The sequence below is a fragment of the Schistocerca serialis genome, chromosome 8, assembly GCF_023864345.2.
Source record: "Schistocerca serialis cubense isolate TAMUIC-IGC-003099 chromosome 8, iqSchSeri2.2, whole genome shotgun sequence".
NCBI lineage: Eukaryota > Metazoa > Arthropoda > Insecta > Orthoptera > Acrididae > Schistocerca > Schistocerca serialis.
This window is the reverse complement of record NC_064645.1, coordinates 62,667,595-62,685,128: the sequence shown is the minus strand read 5'-3', so window position 1 is coordinate 62,685,128 and position 17,534 is coordinate 62,667,595.

The window sequence follows — 17,534 nt, the reverse complement described above, 5'->3', positions numbered from 1 at the left end:
AGATGGTGGTGCTATTTCTGAAAGCTGGTAAAGCCATTCCATTTGAGTGGATTTCAAGCAACCTGTTATAATTCTGCAGGTTTTGTTGAGAGCTACATCCACCTGTTTGGCATGACTTGAATTATACCAAACAGGACAGGCATACTCTGCTACAGAATAGCATAGTGGCATTGCAGATGTTTGGATTGTTTCAGATTGACTTCCCAACTGTGATCTGGCCAGTTTCCACAGGAGATTATTCCTGGTGGAAACTTTCAACTTGCATTTCATGCAGTGCTTTCTGAAAGTGAGAGATCTGTCAAGTGTCACTACTAGATATTTTGGAGTCTTTAGTGTTCCAATTCGACCCCCGACCATACTATTTTCAACTTGCGAGTGGCTTCCTTGTTTCTCAAATGAAGAGCACACATTTGGGTGTTTCAAGGGTTTGGTTTCAGCCGGTTTGTGTTGTGGTATCTGGATAGATCTTCAAGGGCATTCACGAGATTATTCTCCACTGATTCAAAATCTGTGCTCTGGGTGGCTAGAGCGAGGTGGTCAGCATATGAGAAGCTGCTGGTGTTTTGGGCTATAGATTGTTCGGTCTTGCATAAATTAAACAGAATTGGAGACAAAACAGTTCCTTGCTGGAGGCAATTCTTCTGCAGTCTCCATTGACTATGCTGCCCTTGAAAGTCGATGAAGAACCTGCGATTCTGCAGAAGGGACGTGATGAGTCTGATTAGACCTAAATCTTTTATTAGATTGTAGATCTTTACTAGTAGTAACTGGTGACTGACTGTATCATACACCACTGATAAGTCAACAAATATCACTCCTGTCACCTTCCAAGCTTCAAAGCCATCTTCTATAAACTGTGTGAGATTTAGCAATCATCCAGTACAGCTTTTACCTGGACGAAATCCAGATTGCTCAGGAATAAGTGAGGGGTCAGTTGCAGGTGACACAGGTGGTTTAAAATCAGCCTTTCCAGCATTTTGTAAAGATGACAAAGTAGTGCAACCTAAAATTCTTTGGATCATTTCCTTTTTTGCCAGGTTTCAGCAAAGCAATCACTCAACTGTTCTGCCATATCTTTGGAATTTGGTTTCTACTTACACAGTTATCAAAGAGTCGGAGAAGCCATTTCTTTGTATTTAAGCCGAAGTGTTTCATTTTCTCAGTTTGTATATTATCCAAGCCAGCTGATTTACCATTTTTACTTTGTTTGATAGCCCTCTGTTGTTCTTTCATGCTGAATGATGGTGTGAGGTCATTACTCCCCTCTTGCTCTTCTCTTTGCAATTCGGTTTTTGTGATTTGTGTGTTGGCTAACCATTCATCAGTAACTGATGAGCTATTTGATTGGTAGCAATATTATGATGTGTGAGGGTCTTAATCCAATCACTGTTTATGCACCTCAGAAGTCTCCAAGTTTTATGGCTGTCTCTTTTTAGATCCAAGTTTTCTATAGTTTTTGATCCTCTCATCCCTTTTTGTCTCCCTTATAGAGGAAATAAGCTTGTTCCCTGCCTCCACAGTTGCTTGACCGAAAGGGTTTTCTTCAAGTATATAGCTGTATTCTGCTAGAAGTGTGGCTTGATATGAAGTAAGACTGGGGATATAAGACATTTGACAGCACGACAAGGCCCTAATAGACAGCCTCGAAAATCTTTTTAGAGCTGCTGTGAAGGTGTCATAGTATTCAGGTATTGGTTCTATATATGATACTTTGAGGTCCAGCAATTCTGCAAATCTTGACCAATCAGCCTTCTTAAAATTAAAGCCTCTCCAAATAGACACCTTCTGTGGTTTTATAGCAGCAAATATTTGATGCATTATTGGTATACGCTGTAAGTTGGGTATTGGGGAGCCGGCAGATTTTACTCATTGTTGGCTGATATTACTGCTACCAAAAATTAGGTCAGGATTGTAAGCTCACCTCCTGCCACTGTTTAAAGATCCAGGCAATTTTGCATCGTGGTTTAAAGTCAGGTGACTTGCTTCTGCCCATACTTGTACTGCTGTCCCATTATCATTGTCATGTTCATAGCCCGAAACAGTACTATGATTGTTGAATTCACCGATCACAATCTGCACATGTTTATCTAGAAAACTGGGTACTTTGTTAACAATGAATTCGGCATCAGTTGATTTATAAAGCGATGCAATGGTGCAATTAACTGTTTCTAGAGTGAGAAATTCAATGTTGTTTTCCACCGTGAATGCTGTGGATAAGATCTGGATATCTGGACGAACAAAGATAGTACTTCCATATTTATCATCTGGTGTTTCGATGGCGAGATGAATTCCGTTTATTTTAGTCTGCTCATGTCACAACTTCTATGTGCCTCCTGTATGCACAGTATATGGCACTGGTGCTGACTGCACAGTTCTCATAGCAGTTCTTCTTTGGCTGGTATTATGCCTTATATGTTAATAGATATAATCATTAACTGTGGCTCTGAAATGGGTACACAAAAGGATACTCCAAGAAGACTATGATGATCTGCAATCACGATGATAAAAGCAATCAGGCATATCCTTGCAACATCAGAATATGATTCAAAATAATCTGATGGCTGAGCCTTTCACACCAGAAACATATATAATTGAAACTGGTGGCAATAACAAGGACAGAAATATTTATGATGCTTTTTTGAGGGCCACTGTTCTCCTGATTAAATTGGACCAATGGACCTTCCCTACATTGGTACCAGAAATTGCACCCAAGAAAGTTGAGCCACATAAGGTGGGGTGATAATCACAGGGACCCCATGAGTGGAACTGTCCTAGAAAATTTTACTTTCAGCTGGCATGAGAAGCTTTCTCAAGGCTGGAAAAAACATCTACTATGTATTGCTTGTATAAGAAAGTTATTCACATAGTGGGGGACATGAAAGAAGCCTCTACAAAGATTACAATGATTTCCAACCAAGATAGGACTTGCAATCGGGTGTACCCCGGGTGTCAGATTTCTCTGGTGGCTGAACCTTTCACACCAGAAACATCATCTTGGTCCTTTTCAGGGCCACAGTTGACCATCATATCAGTTAATATAGAAGGTATATCACCACCAAAAGAAGAAGTGCTTCAAGAGCTGTGCAGACAAACCAAGTGTGATGTATGCTGCATACAGGAGACCCACAGAAGCTGTGAAATGTGCAGACCAAGAATAAATGGAGTGTGACTGGCTACTGAAAAACCCCACTCAAAATACGGAAGTGCTATATTTGTCAAACGAGATAAACATGTAATATCAACAGCCTTTACTGAAGCAAATGATCTAGAAGTCTTAACTTTGGAAATCAAAGGCTGTGCAATCACATCTATATAAAAACCACTGGATGTTGATCTCAAAATCAATGTACCTGATAACTTTTATAGTCAACACATGCAAATAGTGACTAGTGACTTCAACTGTCACAGCACCACGTGGGGCTATGAGCATGATGATTAGAATGGTACAGCATTACGCATTCATCTGAACCTTATATATGAGCCTAAGCAACCTGCATCTTTCAACAGTGGCAGATGGAAACTCCGATACAATCCCAATCTGATATTTTGCCGTGAGAACATCTCACAACAGTGCACAAAAACTGTCTGCAACCCTGTTCCGAATACACAGCACAGACATATCATATGAAATTTACACAGAAGTTAGACCACAGACAGCTCTGTTTAGGAGTCTTAACTTCAGGAAAGCCAACTGGCCAATGTTTACAAAAATGCTGGATGCTGCAGTTCCCAATATTGAACCTTCACCTGACTTGGATGACACTTTGGTGGAGGCTGTGAAGAGATGCTCCAGAATTGCCATTCCTCGGGATTGTCAAACATCATACATTCCTGGTATAACTTCAGAACTCAGTGCTCAGTTTACAGAATATAAGATACTATTCAAAGAAGATCCATTCAGCAAGACAACGCTGGTGGCTGGGAATAAACTTATTACATCTCTGAAGGAATCCAAAAGGAATTCTTGGGTTAAAACTATGGAAGAACTTGATCTAATCAGAAACAGTCATAAAGAATCTTGAGATGTCTCAATAATGACACAATCAGATCCACAGCACAATGCAACATCACTGCAGATCAGATAGCATATCAACTGCTTGTGAATGGGAAAGGAATCCATAGAATCAAAGTGCCAAAAGTACACCAAGAGGACCAAGAGCAAACAAGGGGTCTGACTCTCCCATTCAACATATCTGAATTAAACAAGGCTATTAAGGAGAGAAAAACTGGTAAAGCATCCAGTTCAGAAGACATTCATATGGAGCAAATCAAGAATTCTGGCCCAGCAAGAAGAAAATGGGTCCTAAAGCTTTTCATCAACTGCATGAACCAGTGCCATAATATCAGAGATCTGGTGAAAGAGCAGGGTGATAGCTCTTGTGAATTCTGGAAAGAATTTCAGACCAGTTAGCCTTTTAAGTCACCTTTATAAACTGTTTGATCATATGATTCTCAATAGATTCCTACCAGTAATAGACCCTCTTCTCATACCTGAACAAGCAGGATCTTGACCAAACAGAAGTTGCACAGGGCAATTTTTGAATCTCACTCAATTTATAGAGGATGTCTTCGAAACCTAACAAATAATGGGTGTGATCTTCGTGGATCTCACAGCAGCATTTGATACTGTCCATCATCGGTTACTCCATACAGAATTATACAGTATGATCAAGAACGCCCACCTCATTAAACTAATCAGCACCCTCCCCCAAAATCACAGGCTTTTTGTTGAATTTCAAGGACAACACAGTCACTGGAGAGTGCAGAAGAATGGTCTAACTCAGGGAAGTGCCTTTGCTCCACTTCTCTTCAACATTTATACCAACGACCAGCCACTGACCCAAGCACAAGAGATTCTTATATGCAGATGACCTAGCACTTGCTACACAGAGCTTATCCTTTGAAACAGTGGAAAGAAACCTGGAAACTGCCCTTAGAAGTCTGTCAAGCTACTACAATCAGAACCAACTCAGACCAAACCCTTCAAAGACAAAAGTGTGTACCTTTCATTTAAGGAACAGGGAAGCTAATCATGAGCTACATATTGAATGGCCAGGCATCCAACTTCAGCATCATCACATCCCTAAATACTTGGGAGTCACTCTCGACAGAACTCTGACATTCAAAACTCACTGCAAGAACACCAAAATGAAAATCTCCACTCAAAACAACCTAATTTGCAAACTAGTGGGGGACACAGTGGGGCTCACATCCACAAACTATTTGCTCTTCTGTGATGGCACTGTGCTTTTGTACTGCTGCATATGCTTCCCTAGTCTGGTACAGGTTATCTCATGCCAGACAAGTAGACATTGCTTTCAATGAAACCTGCAGGTCGATCACAGGTTGCTTAAGACCTAACCCAACTGATAAGTTCTTCTACCTGGCTTGAATAGCGCCACCATGGGTATGCAGAGCAGTGGCTGCCATCAAGGAGAGACTGAAAGTGGAACAGAACAGTGCCCATCCACTGGATGGACATAATCCACCACAACAACAGCTGAGCTTGCAAAAAAACTTCCTGAGGACATCCGAGAAGCTCACCATTTCAGCAGAGAAGGCAAGCCTGGAGTTATGGAAGAAGTCGACACCTCACCAGCATGGATGAATACCAGAAGCTGCAGAACTACTACCTGGATACAATGAAAGCTGGCTGGTGTCGAAATCTTTAAAAGATTACGATCAGGAGTTGGATGATACAGAGACAACCTAAAGAGATGGGGCTTAATGATAGTAGGTATGTCCTGTGATTGTGGACAAGGACAAACTTGTGCTTCAGTGCCTTTTGTACCCTACATCTTGCACAAAGATTGATCTGCAGGAGATCCACTCCAAGCGCCTTGGAGGGTATGGCTACTGTAAATTTTATGTTTCTGACTTGAGAATAATAATAATTCACATAGTCACATCCAGCAATGTCATGACATCAGTAATGAATCAACATCTCTTGAACCCATATTGAAAGGGACTAAAGAGTTGTCTGAATATGGCAATCCAGACAAGTTGGAATTTTACTATTCTCCCCAAAGTTTATGCACTTTGAAGATACAACCATACAACAACCACATGGTTTAGTGCAGTCCACATGAGCAACTGAATTTGGCAAGGAAGATGTCTGTTTTTGCCTTTGTGAAGTGCTGTAACATGAGTTAATACACTTCATCATGAACAGGTGGCATCTAACAATAATTAATCAACCCCACACATGGAGAAGGAGCAGTTACAAGTATCTAAATGACTCATTCCACAGTTTGTCAATTATTGCAAAATGTTATCTCTTGGATGAGAGTAGTGGCCACTTGTATGAAATATTTTGCCATCATTTGCACAACATCTTCTGGCCAGGTTCAGAGATTCCTTTTCCATGTTACACCTGTAATATGACATATGCCCACACACTTGGAATCCTTCCTGATGTTCTTCCATATGAATTTGGACTTCTTTTTTGCAATTGATTTTATACAGGAATTCTGCCTACTATCTTAACGTTTTGTGAACATTCTGCCTTATGTACCTGAAAGGTATTGAGGTTCTTATAGTTCACTGGCATTTGAACCACATCACAACTGCACCCTGCCCCTGATGACAGAGTGACGCTCTTAATTCCACAAGGGCCTACATGGTCTCCATAAGTGGCAATGGGATTTTAGAATGGATGCATTAATGCTGTGGTTGATAATGATCCTGGTATGAATCAATGGTTTCTGGTTGCTGTTACAATAATCAAACAAGGCTGACTGTACAGTGTCCAAAAAACCTAGTAGCACTTCCAATTTTGTGAATTTCTTTCATGCACCACTAAATATAAATATACATATATATATTATTTAGTCTATGTGAGTTTGCGAGTTTTGACACTGATAATGAGCTGTAGTGGAAGTTTTTCCACAGTCTCAGATGACATGTTTCACCTAATGTGATTATTATGCATAGTCTAATACGGGAGGAACACCACAAAGCTTACAATTAATGACTACCAAACTGGCTGGAATGGTCTTTTCTGTAAGACTAAAAATAAATCGTGATAAAATTTAAAAAATGTACATAAAAAGTTGCCACCCTCATGAACCATGGACCTTGCCGTTGGTGGGCAGGCTTGCGTGCCTCAACAATACAGATAGCCATACCGTAGGTGCAACCACAATGGAGGGGTATCTGTTGAGAGGCCAGACAAAAACATGTAGTTCCTGAAGAGGGGCAGCAGCCTTTTCAGTAGTTGCAGGGGCAACAGTCTGCATGATTGACTGATCTGGCCTTGTAACATTAACCAAAACAGCCTTGCTGTTGTGGCACTGCGAATGGCTGAAGCAAGGGGAAACCGAAGCCGTAATTTTTCCTGAGGGCATGCAGCTTTACTGTATGATTAAATGATGATGGCGTCCTCTTGGGTAAAATATTCCGGAGGTAAAATAGTCCCCCATTCGGATCTCCGGGCGGGGACTACTCAGGAGGACGTCGTTATCAGGAGAAAGAAAACTGGCATTCTACAGATCAGAGCGTGAAATATCAGATACCTTAATCGGGCAGGTAGGTTAGAAAGTTTAAAAAGGGAAATGGATAGGTTAAAGTTAAATATAGTGGGAATTAGTGAAGTTCAGTGGCAGGAGGAACAAGACTTTTGTCCGGTGAATACAGGGTCATAAATACAAAATCAAATAGCGCTAATGCAGGAGAAGGTTTAATAATGAATAAAAAAATAGGAGTGTGGGTAAGCTACTACAAACAGCATAGTGAACGTATTATAGTGGCCAAGATAGACACAAAGCCCAAACCTACTACACTAGTACAAGTTTGCCAACTAGCTCTGCAGATGACGAAGAAATTGAAGAAATGTATGACGAGATAAAAGAAATTATTCAGGTAGTGAAGGGAGATGAAAATTAAATAGCCATGGGTGACTGGAATTCGACAGTAGGTAAAGGGAGAGAAGGAAACATAGTCAGTGAATATGGATTGGGGCTAAGAAATGAAAGAGGAAGCCATCTGGTAGAATTTTGCACAGAGCATAACTTAATCATAGCTAACACTTGGTTCAAGAATCATAAAAGAAGGTTGTATACGTGGAGGAATCCTGGAGATACTAAAAGGTATCAGATAGATTATATAATGGTAAGACAGAGATTTAGGAACCAGGTTTTAAATTGTAGGTCATTTCCAGGGGCAGATGTGGACTCTGACCACAATCTGTTGGTTATGAACTGTAGATTAAAACTGAAAAAAATTGCAAAAAGGTGGAAATTTCAGGAGATGGGACCTGGATAAACTGACTAAACCAGAGGTTGTAAAGAGTTTCAGGGAGAGCATAAGGGAACAATTGACAGGAATGGGGAAAGAAATACAGTAGAAGAAGAATGTGTAGCTCTGAGGGATGAAGTATTGAAGGCAGCAGAGGATCAAGTAAGTAAAAAGACGAGGGCTAGTAGAAATCCTTGGGTAACAGAAGAAATATTGAATTTAATTGATGAAAGGAGAAAATATAAAAATGCAGTAAATGAAGCAGGCAAAAAGGAATACAAACGTCTCAAAAATGAGATTGACAGGAAGTGCAAAATGGCTAAGCAGGCATGGCTAGAGGACAAATGTAAGGATGTGGAGGCTTATCTCACTAGGGGTAAGATAGATACAGCCTACAGAAAAATTAAAGAGACCTTTGGAGGAAAGAGAGCCACTTGCATGAATATCAAGAGCTCAGATGGAAACCCAGTTCTAAGCAAAGAAGGGAAAGCAGAAAGGTGGAAGGAGTACATAGAGGGTCTATACAAGGGCGATGTACTGGAGGACAATATTATGGAAATGGAAGAGGATGTAGATGAAGATGAAATGGGACATACGATACTGCGTGAAGAGTTTGACAGAGCACTGAAAGACCTGAGTCAAACCAAGGCCCCGGGAGTAGACAACATTCCATTAGAACTACTGATGGCCTTGGGAGAGCCAGTCCTGACAAAACTCTACCATCTGGTGAACAAGGTGTATGAGACAGGCGAAATACCCTCAGACTTCAAGAAGAATATAATAATTCCAATCCCAAAGAAAGCAGGTGTTGACAGATGTGAAAACTACCGAAGTATCAGTTTAATAAGTCACAGCTGCAAAACACTGACACGAATTATTTACAGACAAATGGAAAAACTGGTAGAAGCCGACCTCGGGGAAGATCAATTTGGATTCCGTAGGAATGTTGGAACATGTGAGGCAACACTGACCTTACAACTTATGTTAGAAGAAAGATTAAGGAAAGGCAAACCTATGTTTCTAGCATTTGTAGACTTAGAGAAAGCTTTTGGCAATGTTGACTGGAATACTCTCTTTCAAATTCTAAAGGTGGGAGGGGTAAAATACAGGGAGCGAAAGGCTATTTATAATTTGTACAGAAAGCAGATGGCAGTTATAAGAGTCGAGGGGCATGAAAGGTAAGCGGTGGTTGGGAAGGGAGTGAGACAGGGTTGTAGCCTCTCTTCGATGTTATTCAATCTGTATATTGAACAAGCAGTAAAAGAAACAAAAGAAAAATTTGGAGTAGGTATTAAAATCCAGGGAGAAGAAATAAAAACTTTGAGATTCGCCGATGACATTGTAATTCTATCAGAGACAGCAAAGGACTTGAAAGAGCTGTTGAATGGAATGAACAGTGTCTTGAAACGAGGATATAAGATGAACATCAACAAAAGCAAAACAAGGATAATGGAATGTAGTTGAATTAAGTCAGGTGATGCTGAGGGAATTAGATTAGGAAATGAGACACTTAAAGTAGTAAAGGAGTATTGCTATTTGGGGAGCAAAATAACTGATGATGGTCGAAGTAGAGAGGATATAAAATGTAGACTGGCAATGGCAAGGAAAGCGTTTCTGAAGAAGAGAAATTTGTTAACATCGAGTATAGATTTAAGTGTCAGGAAGTCACTTCTGAAAGTATTTGTATGGAGTGTAGTCACATATGGAAGTGAAACATGGGCAATACATAGTGTAGACAAGAAGAGAATAGAAGCTTTCGAAATGTGGTGCTACAGAAGAATGTTTAAGATTAGGTGGGTAGATTACGTAACTAATGAGGAGGTATTGAATAGGATTGGGGAGAAGTGAAGTTTGTGGCACATCTTGACTAGAAGAAGGGATCGGTTGGTAGGACATGTTTTGAGGTATCAAGGGATCACAAACTTAGCATTGGAGGGCAGCTTGGAGGGTAAAAATCGTAGAGGGAGACCAAGAGATGAATACAGTAAGCAGATTCAAAAGGATGTAGGTTGCAGTAGGTACTGGGAAATGAACGAGCTTGCACAGGATAGATTAGCATTGAGAGCTGCATCAAACCAGTCTCAGGACTGAAGACCACAACAACAAAAACATAAAAAGTTGAAATGTGTCTACTCAAATTTTAGACCAACAAATGGCACTATAAGATGCTGACTGATTTCCATATCTTGATAGGCTTATCTGTAATAAGAGGCCCACAGACACAGACATTATCAGCAGAAGCAGTATAGCTTTTGCAGTCTTGCAACAAATGTGATCCATACGGCAATTAGACTTTACAAGTATGTCCAATGGCTTTATAGGTGTGTGAGACCTGTAAAATATCAGCAGAATCACCAAATGAGCTCAATGTTTTTTGCCAATCATACTTGAGGTGAATTTTGAAGATCAGCTGTTGTCAGCATGTTTCATATGTCGGAACACTGAGGAGAAGTGCATAATCTGCATAAAATCATTTCTGAAAGAAGACAGAAGCATGCAGGGTATGTTCTACACACAAAAGCTAGAAGAGTCCCCAAAGTAACACTGTTGTGGAAACCAACAAATGGGTACAGAAGTAGAGGAAGACCTCAAAACATATGGAGATGAACTTTTGCAAAGAATCTTGAATGTATGGACATGACCTAAGAGGGAGTTGAAAACTTTGCGGATGATTGAGTTCATTGTCAGACACCTGTTGGCTGAAACTCTACTTAACATTGGAGGAACTAAGGTTAAGTAAAATCAAATGCTGCAAGGAGTGCCCATACGGGAGGTTATCAACAAGGGTGCCAAATATTACATTTTTTATGGCAATGTTTGTGCTAAAATAAACTTTCTCCTTGCATACTTATGAAATTTCTGTGCCAAATGTTGTTACTATGGCTTCAGAGCAGAACTCTATATATTATTAAAGTTGGGTTATTATAAATGCAAAAATTTCACTTAAGAATTGGTAGCTCAGCTATTGCTGTGTACAAGCCATACAGCATGTGAGCCTTGAGAACTTCAAGCACCCACTCAGAGGATATTTGTTTGTGTGTGCTGATACCAATATCTTTCATCATGTTGACTAAATGATTTTGGTAATCTTTCAAAAGGTCTCTTAAGTGATCAGCATAGTCTTGTTTTGTAATACTAATGCATATAAAAAGATGTATCACAATTGATGATGAATAGTAGGAAGAGGTCTGAAAGTCAAGTTGAACCACATCTTGGATGACACTACCAGAGTATTTGAACATAATATTGTTGACCATAGTATCCAGATGAGCTAATGCATGAAACTTTCCCTCACCTTTTATCATCTCTGCTTGGTATGGATATAGGTCTTCTAAGAATCCTCAGACTTCTGGTGCATACTTGGAGTACAATTTCTCTAATGTCCCAAGTTGATCTGCAAGACCTTTGCAGTCTAGTTTCAAGAAGGATTCTGCGCACTTATATGTTTCTCTTTCAAACAACTGCAAACTTTTGTATTAGTCCATAGATGCAGGGTCCTGTCCATACAGTGCAATGGAAGATGCATGTAACTGAGCCAGTTTTCTGACAACAAGTTTGGCATGAGCCGAGTTCTGTCCCTCGAACCTCTCTGCCAGTGCAAAGCCGTTGGCCTTCAAGTCCTCAAGGACTACATAGCTAGTGGGCTCTGTTGCAGAGGCAAAGCACTTTGCAGATAACTATGTATTTACCAGGAGCTGCTTTTGGCAATAACTGTAACAGTGCAGAAATGGTCTTACTTGCTGTACCCTGTTGCTAGTAAGTGAGAGTGTGAGTGCATTGAGTGTGGTGTCATTGTGCATGTGGGACAATTGTGTAATAACAAAGCAGTACAAAAAACTGATTCAGGTTACACAAATATGACTTCATTCAATCCCTCTGAATAATAACAGAAAAGCCTCTCAGGACACCCATGACAGTGCTACACTTGGCGCACACACACTCACATGCACTAGTAGTAGGATACAGCACACCTCTCCCTCATCCAAAGTTTGCACCCAGCTGATGGTGGAGGCACTGGTGGCCCCACAAGATACATATCCATCAGCTATCGACCAGTGGCAGCCGGTGCTGACAGAGAGGGTGGGATGATGTACTGGGGAGGGATGAATGTACGCTCGAGATCAGTGGGCCGGCATGGCAACCAATGCCAACACCAGAAAGGAGGGTGCCTCACCATCCCTGTGTCATCATCAGCAGGCAGGTCCCAGTGTGGAGGAGATGGGGCCGGACCCACAAGTGATGTTAGCTGAGGCAACAATTGTGTGGGGCTGGTAGAGGTGGCCCAACGAGAATAACAGGTTGTGGCAACAGACCTGAGACTGAAGACAGACCAGTGCCCAGCACCAGGGAGCTGGAACCCCAAGGTGATACATGAGGAGGAAGCAGCCATGGGAACCCACCTGCCAAATGGACATCACATAGATGGCATTCCCAGCAGTGGACAACAGTGGCTGATATCCACATGGGCCAGTGACCAAATTCTCATGCCCACACCAGTGTTCCTGGCACAAAGCAGCTGGACAAACCTGACCACACGAGGTTAGCACAGGCTGCAGATGGTGCAGGAACATGTGTGGCTGCTGGCCATGAAGCAGCTCAGCCAGGCTCTGCTCCCTCATAGGCATGAAGTGATAGGTGCCCAGAAAATGAAGAAGGGCATCGTCTGTCTAAGAATACACAATGAACTTCCTCATTTGGGACTTGAATGTACACATTAGTCATTCTGCCTCGCCATTTGTTTGAGGGTGGAATGGTAGAGCCATAATATGACAAATGCCATGATGGGACTTAAACAATTGAAAGGTGGTAGAGACAAACTGGGGCATATTATCAGAAACTACGATACAAGGCAACCCCTCAACAGAAAAAAAAAATCAAAAGCTTATGAATTATGACCTCAGCCACCATCGACGCACAACTGAGAATTTAAAGAAATGGGGAAAATACATCCACAACAAGAGACAAAAGGAATTCAAGAAGGGAACCACAAAGTCCACATGAATGCATTCCCATGGCTGGCCTGATGCGGGCCAGGGAGACAGGGATGCCCTGAGAGTTGCCTGTTGTTAGGCACACTGCTCACAAGCTGTGACAAAACACACACTTTTGCCACAATTCCTGGTCAAAAAACATGTCTCCTAGCCAACAGTCTAGTGCACCAAGCTCCCCAGTGGCTCCAGTAGTAAAGGCGTAGAACTTTTTCCCATAATGCAACAGGAATGACTACTCTGGATGAGAGGACTTCTGTGGACAACAGCAGAATACCATCAAAAAAATTTGGAAATTTGTGGTAAGGCTTTGTGGGACCAAACTGCTGAGGTCATCAGTCCCTAAGCCTACACACTTCTTAATGTAACTTAAACTAACTTATGCTATGGACAACACACTCACCCGTGCCCAAGGGAGGACTCAAACGTCCGACGGGGGGAACCAAACACCATCAAAAACAGAGGCAATATTGTAAGGAAAATAGTGGCACAGTTGACCTAAAGCCTGACTCAGGGGTTTATTTGGTAAGCCCCATTGAATACATGAAATCACCCGGAGGAGAACTGGGCCAGTGGCAATAGCAGCTTCTATACTCAAAATTGGGAAACCTCTGATCAAGGAAACCAAGGGTTTGTGGTCAGTAATAAGGTCCAACTTGGAGCCAAAAAAGGAAACAAAAACAAACAAAAAAAAAAACGAAATTTTCAGGGAGCACAAAGGACGGCAAGAACCTCCTTCTCCATCTCAGGAGTAACGCTGCTGGGATACAATGAGAGATTTAGAGACAAAAGCAACTGGTTGGTCAGAGCCGTCAGCAGGTCAGTGTGCCAGGACCATGCTGCTGCCCTACTGTGATGTTTTAGTTACCAAAACTATGTGCTGGGCCAGAGAGAACATAGCTAAACAAGGAGCCAAGAGGAGTTTAGATTTCAACATTTGAAAAGCACAGTCAGAATCTGAGCAAAAAGGTACGCTCTTGCATATCAAAGCATACAACAGATGGACCAATGTGGTCACACCTGGCAGAAATTTATGGTAGTAGGCTATCTTCCTTATGAAGGACTAAAGCTCCTTCATGGATGAGGGGCAAGGCATACATGTAACAGCAGAGATGTGGTCTGGTAGAGGGCAAACTGGATCTTGTGAGACCTCAGACCCCAAATAAACAATAGAAGGTTGACGAAAGAGAGATTTTGTATGCCTGCAGACAGTGCAGAGGAAACAGGACCATGCATGCCTCCCACAGGTGGCCTCCAATGTACAGCTTGGATTGATGCAGTTGGTGGCCACTTCAAGTGCACATGCACAGGCGCATTACACTCAGCACACTCACATTCACATGTACTAGTAGCAGGACAAAGCATTACTGAACATGGGATTCCCTCAAAGGCATCATGTCCTGCACTATGTTCTGTATATCTTCTCCATCTGGGAATTATTTTGCAAGTAATGACACAGTTATCCCATGCTGTTTGATTTCCTGCTCTAGTTCCACAGTCACATGATAGATTTCACTCAAGATGTTGATTCCTTGAACTTTTGCTCATTACACATCTTTGGAAAGGACCTCAAAGTCTCAACAATTTTAGGAATCCTTTGGAGAGTTTTCAACAAAATCTTTGTTCAGCTATGAGGGCAGAACAACCATGGTGTTGGCAGTCATCAGCTGTGCCAGCAGAAACAGCTTGCATTTTAATTCTACAGTAGAAACTGAAGTTTTGTGAATTATTTCATAGTGAAATTCTGAGAAGTCTCAATATTATACACATGGTGACACATGAAAGATTTATGACACTTTGATACATTAAATATACTGATAATCTAATTTTACCTACATGAACAGTCACAATGAAATTAATAACACAAAAAGAGATGGTTTTATAAGTCTGTTAACTGTGCAGAGTTTAGCATAAAATGGCTAATGTTTATCAAATATTAGTTCTCAGTGAGACAAATTCAGTAATGACTATTTTGAAGGTGTGACAAGAAGTTACTAAGAAAATGCATTTAAAATTTCTTTTGTGGTTTGAATCATGTAGGCCTATCACAGAAAAATTTATGCTTCCCATATGGTAAAATCATTCACAAATCAACTGCATGACCTCAGACATTCAGCCAAGTTGATAATTCAGTTTTTATGCAGATTATTTGTATGACCAACAAAGTCTAGCTGGAATCCATGCAGACTGTACACATAAGACACAGCTTGCAGCACCTGAAAGTGACAGCTTGGTCAGTCACAAAAATACTGTGCATATAAATGGAGTAAACAACTTGGCTGAATACCCGAAAGCACACCAAGTTAACCTGAGAGATCACACTGACCAATAATTGTATAGAACACTTTCGAAGATTCAAACAAAGTGCAGTGGAATCAATACTAAAGCATTGTAGGTCTGTCAAGGTGAAACTCTGTGCAAGCAGATGATCATGTACACAACTTGAGGGTAATATATCAAATAGTAGAAAACCAGTGTCCAGTAACTTAAATCCCAGAAAAAAACACTGTCACCATAAATGAAACAGTTAATGCAATTTGTGTAGTATCACAACTAAATTAACATTTCAGACAACAAAGCGAAGTTTCTATACTCATAATCACCAAAAACACATCATCACTAACTCAGTGATAACAAGAACACTCAGAATGAACCAGTGATGTTTATACAAGAGTGATTAGGCATCCATCCCCTTTTATTCAGAAAATGCCTGGCATATTAAATAAATACACATTCCACGTATAATATGTCCACGTCCATAGCCAAGTGGTCAGAGTGGTAGAATTTCATGTGAGGGGCCCAGATTTGATTCCTGTCTGTGTCGAGGATTTTCTCCAATCAGGGACAAGGTGATGTGTTGCCTTCATCATCATATCATCCTCATCAACATGTAAGTCACCAAAGTAGCATCAACTCAAAAGACTTGCACCAGATGACTTGTCCACCCAACGGGAGGCCCTCACCACATGACGACATATAATACAAATGGTGAAACAGAAGGCATGTCCCACTGCTTTATTTAAATGAAACAGTTTCATTTTTACACATGAGCACTTACTGTCTGTTTATAGGTAAGTATATAAAAGAATGAAAAACATATATTTAATAATAGCAATAAGTGTTTTCTTCCTTATTATTTGTTATAATACGAGGTTTCAAATAAACTTATTATACTAAAAGTTTTCAAATATAGTTTTGTCTATAATATAGAAGAAGTAGCAGGATAAAATGACTGCCTGTTATCTTCTAAAGCTAATAAGACTGACTCACTTTACATCAATAAATCGTAAACTGTCAAAGAGTTTTGGCAGAGCGTAATTCATCATACACTTATTGCCAATCTCATCTTTATTGAATAACTTGAAAAGTAATTTTTTATGTTGTATTTTCTATTATTTACCTGACTAGAATATAATATTTACTACAAATATTGTTGGTCACCACACATTAATTTTATGGAGCTCTTCCTCCTTTACAAAATTGGTTGCCTCAGAATATTGTTCTGTAGGATAGTATCATTTTTAAAGATCAGATTTACATTTTATTGATGTGCTTGCATGTGAAACATCCTATAACACAAATTTGTAACAGAGCAATAATGTTATACATAGACTATGAAATACAATACTGACAAGGTTCTCTCAATTGCAACATTTTTTAAATTTGAATAGAATATTTGTTACTAGGTACAAGACCATTTTTTGTCTTGGAGCAGGTTTAACAAGTACCTCATCTCCTAACTACCATATGTTTTCCCTAGCATCTCCTTAAGTGGGAGCTCACACAGTGATTAAAATGCTCTTGATTTTCTCTCTACAGTCACCAAAAGTAGAAGACCCATCTTGAAATACACCATGGGCATACCTTATCAGTCAGTAAGGTGCTCTCTAGTAAAATGTGGTTTAGCAATGGATATTAACAACAAACACAGTGCCCAGGTGGATCCCTTTCACCACAGGAAGAAATCTTGTGTCATGTCACTTCAGCTGGAGAGAGGAACATTCGGAATGATTGTGGACCCGATAGATCACAGACTCTTTCACTGCTGACTTAACAGTTACACTAGCCTTGTGGGAAACTGTAACAGAGACACCAGCTGAGCTGGAGATGCAGCGAATGAATCAGTTGGATGTGTCACGTGAATAGGAGCAACGTTACTTAATTCATATAAAATAATTAAATAACTATGATTTCTTCCCCAAAGGGCATTATCCCTGGGTACATTCCACTTCAGGACTGCAATATAGTTTAGTTGTCTGATTATAATACAGACACAGACTGACAAGATGATAATTTACTATCAGGAAATCA